The 14,963-nt window shown below is 40.7% G+C and overlaps 1 protein-coding gene across 1 annotated transcript in view; it reads left to right on the top strand.

Moving 5' to 3' along the window:
• The window catches only part of LOC135209352 (uncharacterized), a 95,315-nt gene that overhangs the window by 14,200 nt on the left and 66,152 nt on the right, over positions 1–14,963 (top strand). The window lies entirely within an intron of this gene.

Raw genomic sequence — 14,963 nt, 5'->3', positions numbered from 1 at the left:
TTTTGCTTAATGAATTAGACTGAGTGGTAAAATCAGGACTCTGTACTTCAGTACAGAGTACAGAGAAAGTACTTTAGCTTAGTGAATTAGACTGAATGATAAAACCAGGACTCTGTACTCCAGTAGCGAATACAGAGTACTTTAGTTTAATTAATTAGAGTACAGAGGAATACTTTAGCTTAGTGAATTTGTACCCCAGTACAGAGTACAGAGGAGTACTGTAGCTTAATGAATATTAGTCTGAATGATAAAACCAAGGTACAGAGTACAGAGGAATACTTTTGCTTAATGAATTAGATTAAATGATAACACCAGGACTCTATACTCCAGTACAGAGTATCGAGGAGTACTTTAGCTTAATGAATTAGACTGAAGGATAAGAACAAGATACAGAGTACAGAGGAGTGCCTTTGCTTAATAAATTAGACTAAATGATAAAACCAGGACTCTATAGTACTCCATTACAGAGTACCGAGGAGTACTTTAGCTGAATACTGGCAAGTTAAATCTTGACATTTATTCATAAAACTAAAAAATTCCTTTGCATTTGCTGTCTTTGGTGTTGAAGCAAAAAACCATTATGTAGCTGAATAAAAGCAGAGGAAGAAATGAAGTACAGTAACAGAAGAAATGGTGGGGCATACCTGCTTGCTGTCTTTCAATGAACGTGTAACGCCTCACTCTTGAACCCTTCAATTCAATTAGAAATTTTTTTAACCTGTTATTAGTTTTCTGTAAAAGAAAACTATTGAGATGGCTTTATCTGTCTGCCCTCAGATCTTAAAACCCACTGAGGCTAGAGGGTTGCAAATTGGTGTGTTGCTCAATCATCAAACATACCAAATTGCAGCCCTCTAGCCTCAGTAGTTTTTATTTTATTTAAGGTTAAAATTAGCCATGACCGTGCATCTGGCAACTATATAGGACAGGCCACCACCGGGCCATGGTTAAAGTTCCATAGGCCTCGGAGAGTGATTTTCGGTGGCCTTGATCATTATCAACTGTACAGAAAGCTCGATTGCGCCAAAGAAACTTCTGCCCAGTTTTTACTTGTTTTTAAAGTTTCTTTTTCTCAAGTTAGTTTTAATCAGTGACTTTTCCTGTATCTTTTAGAGAGATTGATTGGGTGACCCCCTCCAGACGATCAAATTAAGAGATATATGTTTTACTTTTGTTTTGCTGTCTCAGTACAACCGTGGTCACCATCCTAGTTCCTCGCTGAACGGGTGGTTGTCGTGCTCGTCTACCAATCTGATGGTCCATAGTTCGATTCTGCGCTCTGTCAACGCGGAATCAGAGGAATTTATTTCTGGTGATAGAAAATCATTCCTTGATATAATGTGGTTCGGATCCCACAATAAGCTGTAGGTCCTGTAGCCACGTAAAAAATATTTAATCCTTCGGGCCATCCCTAGGAGAGCTGTTACTCACCTCAGTGGTTTGGTAAAACTAAGATATACTTTTTAACCATCCTTCTCATAGGAGGCTAGTCCACTGCTGTTACCGGAGGAAAGCCCCAGTCTTCTTCCTTCCTACTTTTTCATAGTCTTGGGAAGAACCGACAGAATGTTGTCTTTTAAACTGCATTTTGCATCTAAAGGGGATTTGAGTGGGAAGGTGTCTTTTGCCGTAACGCTCAATCATGTTTTTTGTTTTCTGTAAAAGAAAACTTTTGTGATGGTTCTGTCTGTCCGTCCGCACTTTTTCTGTCCCCCCTCAGATCTTCAAAACTACTATGGCTAGAGGGCTGCAAATTGGTAAGCGGATTATCCACCCTCCAATCACCAAACATACCAAATTGCAGCCCTCTAGCTTAGGTAGTTTTTATTTTGTTTAAGGTTAAAGCTAGACATGATCTTGCGTACGGTACCGCAACGACACAGGCCGCCACAGCCCGCTGAGAGTTTCATACAGCACTATACACTGTATATACAGAAGACTCGATTTCGTCGAAGAAACTTTGGCGCATTTTTTTTATTCTTTTATCATCCTGAACCTATTTTGATTGCCAAATGATCATCACTTTCAAATTATGTGTTTTAGATCATGATCATCAGTCATGAGGATATGAAAACTTGTTTTAAAGATCCTAATCTGGGAACATGTGGAAGGATCTGGAAATTTGGTTGTCTGGTCACGATCCAGAGCCAGTCCAGAGGGATCTGAAAATTTGCTGTTGAGATCCAGTTCCAGCGTAAATCCGGAATTATCTAAGTTGTTTTTCAGACCCTGAACCAGAACCTGTTTGAAAGAATTTGAAAACCTGCTTTCGAATTTCTGACCTTGAGCCTTTCGAGAAAGATTCCGGAGTTCCTTTTTTGGGGTCCTGATCATAAGCCCATCCAGAAGGATTTGAAAACTTCTGTCTCAGGTTAAAGTCCTGAATTAGGCCAGAAGGACCAGACAGCTTGTTTTTGAGAGCATACACCAGAGCCTATCTGGAAGGATTTGAGAACTTAGTGTCAAGATCCTTAACCTGAGTCCATCGGGAAGGATAAAAATTAATTTTGTGATCTTGAACCAGAGCTTGTTTGGAAAAGTTTGAACGCTTAGTTTGAAGAAACTGAACCAAAGCATATCTGGAAGGATTTGAAAACTTAGTAGTTTTGAGACACTGAACCAGAGCTTATTTGGAAGGATTTGAAAACAGTTTCAAGATTCAAAACCAGAGCTTACCTGGGAGGGTTTGTAAACTTAGTTTTGAGATCGTGAACTAAATCTTGTCTGGAAAGGTTTGAAAACTTAAACTATCTGGAAGGATTTGCAAAGTTAATTTTAACATCCGTAACCTGAGCCTGTTCCAAAGGATTTGGCAATTTGTCTTTGATCTCTTGACCCAGAACCCATTCTTAAGAATCTGAACATTTATTAGGATCACGACCATGATTCAGTGAGGACTGTCAGAAGATTGTTCCATTTTTAAAATCCTGTTTTCGTGACCATAATCCTTATTTCATCCAGGATTATACGTATATACATAACCGGTCATTAGGATACGATTAATAACTCGCGGTTTATGAACTGAGGTCATTGATTTATTGCGTGTAAAATGCAGAGTCCAAACACCAGAATTCTTTGAGCGGTTCCTTTTCACGTTTTCTGTGGTCATTTATATTTCAAGAGGCGATCTATATTTAACTTGGCTAGCCTTGGTGTTTCCCCACTATTTAATCTAGCCCATCCCATTTGTCATTGCATAAAACAAAGTCATTTGCATTGCCTCAGTTCAGGATTTATTAATTATTCTTTTTAATTGTGTATGTCAATGTGCAGAGCAATTTCATGTCCATATTTAGCCCAGTCTCGAAGAAAACTATTATAGAAGGAAAGAGAGGAGAGGAGAGCGAATAACAGAGTAGAAATCATAATTTTAAAGATTTTTTTATCAACTTCCTGAATCAACAGTGACCTGAAGTAACCATTTCTTTATCCTTGCTCATTCAATTTTTATGCCACAATCCACATCAGTCTTTGACCTGAGTGAACCTGTCACTCTTCATTTTGATAAAACCTGCCTTTCGTTTCCATTGACTCAAATTTACAACACTGATTTGGGGGAGGGGCAGATAACGGAGTGTTGTTCTTTCTTTTTATTTTGTCTACTCCATGAATCAGCATTATCCTGAAGCAACCATTTCTTTATCTTCGTCCATTAAGTTTTTATGCCACTATCCACATCAGTCTTTACCTAAGTGAACCTGTCACTCTTCATTTTATAACACCTGCTTTCGTTTTCACTGCCTAAAATTTACAGCTGATTTGAAGCAACGACATTTGTTTTTATCTTATTGATGTTTTGACTACCTAAATAATTTTTTTCTTTTTTAAGTCATTAAACTCCCAATCATGTTCCTGATTAAATCTATCCTGGACTGAAGTTACCACTTATTTAATTATTTTATTGCACCGAGACATGTTTCATCAAAACCACTTCCACTTTGATATGAATTAACCATTTATTTTCTCAATTCATCGCGCTCAACCCTTGTTTTTACCACCCAAACGCCCAAATCAACCTTAATCTGAGGTAACCTTTTTACCTCTTCACTTCATCGCATCTACCCATCTTTTCCATTAGCCAAACTCAGTCCTGACTTGAAGAGAAGAGACTTCCTGCTCTCGACCTCAAGTAAACACCCTCTTTTTAGATATCACTCGCAATTAGGCGTAGAGGGTCGAGGGTCGAAGACCCCCTGTCTCGCACCCCCAACTCCCCACCTTCCATTCACCCCCCCCCCCCCCCCCCCATGCACTTGGCGCTCTGGCAGTGGTGCCAAGTTTACAAAAGTCTGAGCGAGGGTCTGCTATTTTTGTGGGTGGCATGAATAAGGAGGGCGGGGGTGTGTTGGAATGTCTTCAGTGGGAAATTGCGGGAAGTGGGTGGAACCTGTCAGATTATTGGGGGTGGAGAAGATGCTCGAGGCATGATGTAGATCAGGTCGTTGTTCCTGAAGGACAGAGATGTCTCAATGGCTGGAAAGAGCAGAGGGCACAAAATTCATGCACCTTGTCCACAAACACATGCACGTACACACAAGCACACAAGATTGTGGTTAAATTAATGAATAGATATCTATATTTTAGTTTGGCAGTATTATTTGGAAAGTGCAGAAGGCAGGATATAACCTGACATATAAAAAAAACCTTGTAGTCTCCACGAATTATCAACCTCGTAGCCAAGTTGTGATTAATTATGTCTTCATCGATTTTAACTAAAGATCAAAACTTGCCCAGCCATTTTCGAATTATTTTGTCAAAACACACACTCTCTCTCTCTCTCTCTCTCTCTCTCTCTCTCTCTCTCTCTCTCTCTCTCTCTCTCTCTCTCTCGTACGTGGACACGAGGTACACCATGACTTGGTTGGAGAAGAGATGATGGATAACGAATAGAATATGAGAGAGAAACGAAGAACAGAATATATTGGGATGGGTCCAATGACAGGGTCGTAAATGCCCGGGTAGTGAATAGTGAGGATGGTTGGCAGGAGTCATTTCATTTTTAATGGCTGCTCAATTTACGACGCAGTGAATATAAACATTTAAGAACAGAATATTGAATTGAGGCCAAAGGCCAAGCACTGGGACTTATAAGGTCATTCAGCGCTGAAATGTTAAGTATACCTTAGTTTAACCAGACCACTGAGCTGATTAACAACTCTCCTAGGGCTGGTCCGAAGGATTAGATGTTTTTACGTGGCTAGGAACAGATTGGTTACCTAGCAACGGGACTTACAGCTTATTGTGGAATCCGAACCGCATTATATCGAGAAATGAATTTCTAATCGCCAGGAATATATTCCTCTGATTTCACATTGTAGAGTGGGGAGTCGAACTCGCGACTACCAAATCGGTAGGCGACCACATAAACCACTTGTCCAACGAGGAACTAGCTCTGAAAGGGAGATTGACAGTAATAAGGGTTGAAAGGTATACCAGGAGGAAAACCTCGAAGTTGTACTGCTAGAGAGGTTGGAAAGTCAGATGGAAGAAAGAGATTATGAACGGAGGTACAGTAAAAGAAATGAAAGTAGTTGCAGCTAGGGGCCGAAGGGACGCAGCAAAGACCCTTAGGCAATAATGCCTACAGTGCACCACGTGAAGTGGACTGATAGCTAGTGCCGTCATTGCACCATATGCGGTGCATTGTAGACACTAGTTAGGTTCTTTGCGACGTGCCTTTGGCCCCTAGCTGCAACCACTTTCGTATCTTTTACTGTACCTCCTTTCATATTCTCTTTCTTCCATCTTACTTTCCACCCTCTCCTAATAGTAATTCATTCATAATTAATTTCAGCGCTGAATGACCTCATAGATCCCAGTGCTTGGCCTTTGGCCTAAATTCTATATTCCCTTTTATTCTGTTAAGTTCGAGAGAAATGCAGAGAGAGGTTTGAGTTAGAGGCAGGTGGAGCCGTGATATTTCTGTCATGACAGCGTGACGAGATTTTAGCCCGAAAACGCAGCTTGTGAGAATAGATTTCTTAAACAGTGTTATTTTACAGCAACACCATCAGCTGAAATGTTTGGTAAACAACTGTTGTTGAGAGTCAACGAAGTCTGTATCGTCTTGTAATTTATCATCACTTAACGTTCGTTAATTTTGGGATCAGACGCAATTTTAAGCTGCCCTAGTAGTAGTAGTAGTGGAAATAGTTGTAGTAGTAGTGGTGGTGGTAGTAGTTGTAGTAATAGTTGTAATAGTATAGGTGATAGTAGTAGTTATAGTAATAGTAGTAGTAGTAGTGGTGGTGGTACTAGTGTGGATGGGGTGGTAGATAGTTGTAGTATTGTAGTAATAGTTTTAATAGTATAGGTGTAGTAGTTATGTAAATAGTAGTGTATGGTGGTACTATTAGTAGTATGTTGTAGTAGTTGTTTGTAGTAGTAATTGTTGTAGCATTGGTGGTGGTGGTAGTGGTTGTAGTAGTAGTGGTGGTGGTGGTAGTTGTAGTAGTAGTAGTTGTTGTTGTAGTGGTGGTGGTAGTAGTTGTAGTAGTAGTGGTGGTGCTAGTAGTAGTTGTAGTAGTAGTAGTAGTAGTAGTTGTAGTGGTGGTGGTGGTGGTGGTAGTAGTTGTATTAGTAGTGGTGATGGTAGTAGTAGTTGTAGTAGTAGTAGTTGTAGTCAATGGGTCCCAGTGACCTGGTTCCATAAGAATAGGTTTCATTTTCGGAATAATAATAATAATAATAATAATAATAATAATAATAATAATAATAATAATAATAATTGATACCACACACATGGCTAATAGAATGCCTAAAAATATATGGGGCAGAGGAAAACACCACCAGCTTCCTCAAAAATACAATGCGCAACTGGAATACAATACTTACAAGCTCTGGAATAAGACTAGCAGAGGTTAATATCAGGAAAGGGATCTTCCAGGGCGACTCACTGTCCCCACTACTCTTCGCAGTAGCCATGATTCCCATGACAAAAGTACTACAGAAGATGAATGCCGGGTACCAACTCAAGAAAAGAGGCAACAGAATCAACCATCTGATGTTCATGGACGACATCAAGCTGTATGGTAAGAGTATCGAGGAAATAGACACCCTAATCCAAACTGTAAGGATTGTATCTGGAGACATCAGGATGGAGTTTGGAATAGAAAAATGCGCCTTAGTCAACAAACAAAAAGGCAAAGTAACGAGAACTGAAGGGATAAAGCTACCAGATGGGAGCAACATCAAACATAGATGAGACAGGATACAAATACCTGGGAATAATGGAAGGAGGGGATATAAAACACCAAGAGATGAAGGACACGATCAGGAAAGAATATATGCAGAGACTCAAGGCGATACTCGAGTCAAAACTCAACGCTGGAAATATGATAAAAGCCATAAACACATGGGCAGTGCCAGTAATCAGATACAGTGCAGGAATAGTGGAATGGACAAAGGCAGAACTCCACAGCATAGATCAGAAAACCAGGAAACATATGACAATACACAAAGCACTACACCCAAGAGCAAATACGGACAGACTATACATAACAGGAAAGGAAGGAGGGAGAGGACTACTAAGTATAGAGGACTGCGTCAACATCGAGAACAGAGCACTGGGGCAATATCTGAAAACCAGTAAAGACGAGTGGCTAAAGAGTGCATGGGAAGAAGGACTAATAAAAGTAGACGAAGACCCAGAAATATACAGAGACAGGAGAATGACAGACAGAACAGAGGACTGGCACAACAAACCAATGCACGGACAATACATGAGACAGACTAAAGAACTAGCCAGCGATGACACATGGCAATGGCTACAGAGGGGAGAGCTAAAGAAGGAAACTGAAGGAATGATAACAAGATCAGGCCCTAAGAACCAGATATGTTCAAGGAACGATAGACGGAAATAACATCTCTCCCATATGTAGGAAGTGCAATACGAAAAATGAAACCATAAACCACATAGCAAGCGAATGCCCGGCACTTGCACAGAACCAGTACAAAAAGAGGCATGATTGAGTGGCAAAAGCCCTCCACTGGAGCTTGTGCAAGAAACATCAGCTACTTTGCAGTAATAAGTGGTACGAGCACCAACCTGAGGGAGTGATAGAAAACGATCAGGCAAAGATCCTCTGGGACTATGGTATCAGAACAGATAGGGTGATACGTGCAATAGACCAGACGTGACAAAGTCAAGAAGAAAGTATCACTCATTGATGTCGCAATACCATGGGACACCAGAGTTGAAGAGAAAGAGAGGGAAAAAATGGATAAGTATCAAGATCTGAAAATAGAAATAAGAAGGATATGGGATATGCCAGTGGAAATTGTACCCATAATCATAGGAGCACTAGGCACGATCCCAAGATCCCTGAAAAGGAATCTAGAAAAACTAGAGGCTGAAGTAGCTCCAGAACTCATGCAGAAGAGTGGGATCCTAGAAACGGTGCACATAGTAAGAAAAGTGATGGACTCCTAAGGAGGCAGGATGCAACCCGGAACCCCTCACTATAAATACCACCCAGTCGAATTGGAGGACTGTGATAGAGCAAAAAAGAAAAAAAATAATAATCATCATCATCATCATCATCGTAGTAGCAGTAGCAGTAGTAGTGGCGATGATAGTGGTGATGATGGAACATAGGACTTTTTTTTTTTATCCACCTGCTCCAAATTCATCATCGTTTAGATACCAGCAGCACATGCTATTGCACCCTAACACCTAAGCACCTGTCCTGAAGATGCTGTTGATGAGTGTTCTGTTTTTTCCACTTTTATTTTGAGTTACAACGCCACTCAGCTCACCTGTTGCTATTTTTTCATTCTCTAAGAGTATTTTCATTGCCGTCTGTCTGCCCCAAAAGTTCTCGCATATCACATGTGAAGAGATGGAGATAGGCCTGTCAGTAAGACAAATCTATCTCCATCTCATATATATATATATATATATATATATATATATATATATATATATATATATATATATCTATATATATCTGTGTGTGTTGTGTGTGTGTGTGTGTATGATTTTTATCACATCACAGTGATTCATATACATGCATTAAGCTACACATGTCCTTCAATATTCAATTTGCTCTACCTCGGAATTCATATATTTTCATATATGTTAACCAAAGGGGAATTTTTTTAGTTGATAATAATTTCGTCCTCTCTTGGATATATATATATATATATATATATATATATATATATATATATGTGTGTGTGTGTGTGTGTGTGTGTGTGTAAGGAGTCAGGAGTCAATCTATATCAGTAATCATCAATAAAAGCAATAAAAGAAAAGGGACACACACGCACACAGGTGTATAAGCTGTCTTTATTCCAGTGTGGGGTCCACCAGCAGACTCCTTTAAGTGCATATCGATTCTCATCATGAGGCGTAAGTTGATTGATTGATTATGTCTATTAAAACTGGCGTCATAACCCGGAACATTTCGTATATGACGAACCACTCGAGAATTTGTAAAAGTCATATTGACGATAAAAACTAATGCATTTGAGGCCATACCACCAACTCTCAAGACACTGTTATTCTAGAATTACTTTTTGTTTATTCTAGAATCACTTTTTGTTTACTCGATAAGTTGTTCTTGTTAGGGAGGTAGCAAAGCCTAGAAAGATCTAATAAAGGTGTTTTGCATTGAGTTAAAAATGCATGAATTTTAGGATGGTATATTTATGTTTCGTTTATTATAATGAAAATGTAAAAAATAAATAAAGTGCATGTTAAACAATACACAAAAATTATTTGTAATGAATTGTAACATTTATTTTAACATTCGTTTGTGAAGCAAGGATTTATTCGACCGTAGATTTAAGCACATCTTAATTTACGTTAAGTTAAGAATAAGATGTTTACAACGCATCCCGAGTAAGCTGGAGGTCGGATCATGCCTTGTTATAAAACACCTTGTGCCATCGTTAAGCACACGTATGTCCTCCTTCCCTCTGTATTTGTCTTGGCTTGTGTTGTTTTTTATTTATGTTTACGTTTAGTCTAACTCTGTCACTCATCTAGGTCGGTCCTTCATCTTTTGTTCCGTAGCTCTGTTCACTCTTATTTCCATTTTTAGTTTACTGGACATTTGTTGCCTTTCATTTTAACAAGTGTATGTAATTTATAAAATTTGTTCGTTCCTTTAACTTTAATACTCGTGAATATTTTTATTTTATTTTTTATAAGAATTCTCGAGCTGTTTCAAATCCTGATTTTTGTTTTGTTTTATGTTTTACAATTTCACGAGGAATTTTATGTTTCATTTTAAAAGCCGTGATGATGTGATTATGTGAAAGGTTTATGAAACATTGGGATAAAGACAGCTTGTACATCTGTGTGTCGGCTTCCTGTTGTCGATGAGATATATATATATATATATATATATATATATATATATATATATATATATATATATATATATATATATTCGTTAAAAGCAATTGCTTTTAGTGGCATCAATAAGTTTCTTGCAGGTATCTTCATACCGACGAAGTTTTTTTTCCGATTTCTCGTTCGTCAATTTCTGGGAAATATAGCAGACTTCCTTCTTTCCATTTATTGAATTTTGTCACGACAGCTGTTTCGCCTTATGGCATTATCAAGCGACTACTGACTTACAATCGACCTTTCGGCCTATTTATCTCATCGTGTGGGAGGTATGACCTCGAGGTATGGGTACTGGTTAGTCTAGGGATTAACAGCTTAAGGGGCGTTGTTTAGTTACAAAGAATATAAGGACATATGTACTGCGACAATAAGAGTGAAAGTTTAAACAGTGGTTAAAATAAATATTCAAAATACAATGCCATGTGCTAGATTTCCTTAAAATGTATGTTTAAACTTTAATATGTTACATGTTGGTTTTAGATAAAAATTACAAAATTACATACGGAATGAAAATTGAATATAGAAAATCTAAATACGGGAGTACAAATATATGTATATTTTTATAGCATGCATAAAGGTACAAGAGATAATTTCTGGTTATACATAAATGTGTGATTTTAAATTTGAGTGTGTGTGTGTGTGTGTGTGTGTGTGTGTGTGTATGTCCAAAATGTCCAAATGTCTACGTTGGTTAACGGTTGCCTGATTCGTGTTTGGGGGGGGTCTCAGCGACCTGAGTAAGGTATGTTACTTGACTTTCGTGACGCTGGGTCTTCTTCATGCCTTAAGGGGCGCGATGTTCTCGGTGGATTGGGGCGCGCTGTCTGGTCCCTGTTGGCTTGGGTATTCCTTCTCCTGCGGAGGGGAGTATATGGTCGATTCTTGTTGGGACGTTCAAGGTCGGCTTCTGAATAGCGATGCTCACTGCTTCCGTTATTAAGAGCGACCGTAGTTGTCTCTCTGTGTACGACCTGGGTGCCTTCTATGAGCTCTTGTAGAGATGGCTTCCTGTCGTGAACATCTATGTAATGTTGATGGATTGGCCCCTTGATTTCTATGAGCCAGCAGACGTCTCCGAAGGGTCGTTGTAGTGTGCCCGATGTAGTTTTGGCTGTGAGGTTTACACACCTCCTCTGGACAAGTAATTTGTAAACTACATTCGTGCACATCTCCTTCGGTCCACCCGGAGCGGTGCTGTTCTTCATTATTAAGGCTGCTACAAGGGTGGGCTTACTATATATCCTGAGCTTATTTTATGGTAAGGGGCTTTTGGGGTTACGCCTCTGTTTATTATCCCGCGTAGTGTGCAGCATCCTCCTTGTATGCAGACCCATAATGTACACGATGGTAAATAATCAAGTTTTCCTCGTTTTTCGCCATGGTGTTGGGTGGTAAAATTCGTCCATTTTTTTTCTTTTTTATTGCTGCTTCGATAATTTGATCTGCATACCGTTGTTTGTCAGCAGTTGGCGAATTCGGTCGAGTTCGTTATGTAATATTCTTTCCATGATGACGCTGTGTGTGAAGGTTCTGTTGACATACGCACTCACGACAGACTTTTTATATGCGTCCGTGCACTCCCCGCGTGCGTTCAAGCAACGCCCAGCGTTCGTTGCTTTCGTATAAACGGTCGTCTTAACTGTCCTTCTTGTTGTTTATTTACCAGGACATCAAGAAATGGCAAAAGTCTTCTGCTGGCTGTGCTCTGTGGTGAAGTTGAGCACTGAGTTTCTTTTCAGAGCATCTGCTAGTTTTTTGGTATCTTCATGGCTCTTTTATTGTGACGAATATATCGTCGATGTACCGCCCATAAATCCTAGGTTTTAGATGTTCTCTAAAGGTCCTTTCTTCGACGGTGGCCATGTACATATTTGCAAGAGGACCCCTAGTGGGGATCCCATGGCGACTCCGTCTACTTGTCGAAATAATCCCCCTGATGAGAGAGGAAAGGGGCTTCTGTAGTGCTAGCTTTCAGCATCTCCTCGGAGGACATCTTCGGAAATGGCAGCGGGTTCTTCTCGGACCTGTATACACGATCAAGAATGATGTCGATCGTTTCTTCGACGGGAACGTTCGTAAACAAACTCTCCACGTCGAGTGAGGCAATGTCGTCTTCTGGTCCTTTTTCCTGTAGGAGATCAATAAACTCCACCGCTGATTTCAGTAAATATGCACCGGGGTATGTAAGGTACCAGCCAATTCATTCAGGACTTTCGCTATCCTATAGGTTGGGATGTCATCTGAGAGATGATGGGCCTTAGGGGGTTGCCTGCCTTGTGTGTTTTCACTGTTCCGTAGCAGTACCGGGCCCATAGTCTCCTTTTACCTTAGGGAATTTTGTACGACGTCTTGCTGATTGTTGGCCCTAGTCACAAGCCTCGACACTTTCTTTTCTGAGGTCCTCGGTGGGGTCTTTTGTCAAGCGTTGGAATTTGGAAGGTGGCCAGGAGGATCCTATCCATCTTTTCAAAAATAATCACTTTTCTTCATCACTACGTACCCTGATGATTTGTCACCTTTGTCCGTATGATGATGTCTGGGTTGTTACGTAGTTCTTTAGCGGCTTCCCTCATCTCCTTAGTGATTAATTGGCTTCGGAAATGTCCTCTCTGTCGTCCTGCTTCTCCAACAAGTTCATCAATGACGGTAGGTGTTAGTTCTAGCTTACCATCATCTCGGAGTTGTAAAAGTCGGTCTATAAGGGCCTCCGTTTCTATTCTCTTGGCTTCAGTGTGTGGTTTCTTGGCATAGAGGCCCTTATAGACCGACTTTTACAACTCCGAGATGATGGTAAGCTAGAACTAACACCTACCGTCATTGATGAACTTGTTGGAGAAGCAGGACGACAGAGAGGACATTTCCGAAGCCAATTAATCACTAAGGAGATGAGGGAAGCCGCTAAAGAACTACGTAGCAACCCAGACATCATCATACGGAAAGGTGACAAACAATCATCAGTGTACGTAGTGATGAAGAAAAGTGATTATTTTGAAAAGATGGATAGGGATCCTCCTGGACACTTCCAAATTCCAACGCTTGACAAAAGACCCCACCGAGGACCTCAGAAAGAAAGTGTCGAGGCTTGTGACTATGGCCACCAATCAGCAAGACGTCGTAAAATTCCCTAAGGTAAAAGGAGACTATGGCCCGGTTACTGCTACGGAACAGTGAAAACACACAAGGCAGGCAACCCCCTAAGGCCCATCATCTCTCAGATGACATCCCCAACCTATAGGATAGCGAAAGTCCTGAATGAATTGCTGGTACCTTACATACCCGGTGCATATTTACTGAAATCAGCGGTGGAGTTTATTGATCTCCTACAGGAAAAAGGACCAGAAGACGACATTGCCTCACTCGACGTGGAGAGTTTGTTTACGAACGTTCCCGTCGAAGAAACGATCGACATCATTCTTGATCGTGTATACAGGTCCGAGAAGAACCCGCTGCCCATTTCCGAAGATGTCCTCCGAGAGATGCTGAAAGCTAGCACTACAGAAGCCCCTTTCCTCTCTCATCAGGGGGAATTATTTCGACAAGTAGACGGAGTCGCCATGGGATCCCCACTAGGGGTCCTCTTTGCAAATATGTACATGGCCACCGTCGAAGAAAGGACCTTTAGAGAACATCTAAAACCTAGGATTTATGGGCGGTACATCGACGATATATTCGTCACAATAAAAGAGCCTGAAGATACCAAAAAAACTAGCAGATGCTCTGAAAAGAAACTCAGTGCTCAACTTCACCACAGAGCACAGCCAGCAGAAGACTTTGCCATTTGCTTTGATGTCCTGGGTAAAACAACAAGAAGGACAGTTTAAGACGACCGTTTATACGAAAGCAACGAACGCTGGGCGTTGCTTGAAACGCACGCGGGGAGTGCCCGGACGCATATAAAAAGTCTGTCGTGAGTGCGTATGTCAACAGAACCTTCACACACAGCTCATCATGGAAGATATACCCTAACGAACTCGACCCGAATTCGCCAACTGCTGACAAACAACGGGTATGCAGATCAAATTATCGAAGCAGCAATAAAAAAGAAAATGGACGAATTTTACCAACCCAACACCATGGCGAAAAACGAGGAAAAACAATTGATTATTTACCATCGTGTACATTATGGGTCTGCATCAAGGAGGATTGCTGCACACTACGCGGGATAATAAACAGAGGCGTAACCCCAAAAGCCCCTTACCATAAAATAAAGCCCTCAGGATATATAGTAAGCCACCCTTGTAGCAGCCTTAATAATGAAGAACAGCACCGCTCCGGGTGGACCGAAGGAGATGTGCACGAATGTAGTTTACAAATTTACTTGTCCAGAGGAGGTGTGTAAACCTCACAGCCAAAACTACATCGGGCACACTACAACGACCCTTCGGAGACGTCTGCTGGCTCATAGAAATCAAGGGCCATCCATCAACATTACATAGATGTTCACGACAGGAAGCCATCTCTACAAGAGCTCATAGAAGGCACCCAGGTCGTACACAGAGAAGACAACTACGGTCGCCTCTTAAATAACGGAAGCAGTGAGCGTCGCTAGTTCAAAGAAGCCGACCTTGAACGTCCAACAAGGAATCGGACCATATACTCCCCTCCA

Source organism: Macrobrachium nipponense, chromosome 37 (genome assembly GCF_015104395.2).
Source record: "Macrobrachium nipponense isolate FS-2020 chromosome 37, ASM1510439v2, whole genome shotgun sequence".
NCBI lineage: Eukaryota > Metazoa > Arthropoda > Malacostraca > Decapoda > Palaemonidae > Macrobrachium > Macrobrachium nipponense.
Note: the sequence above shows the minus strand (reverse complement) of the source record. Positions and strands in the feature narration are given on the sequence as shown.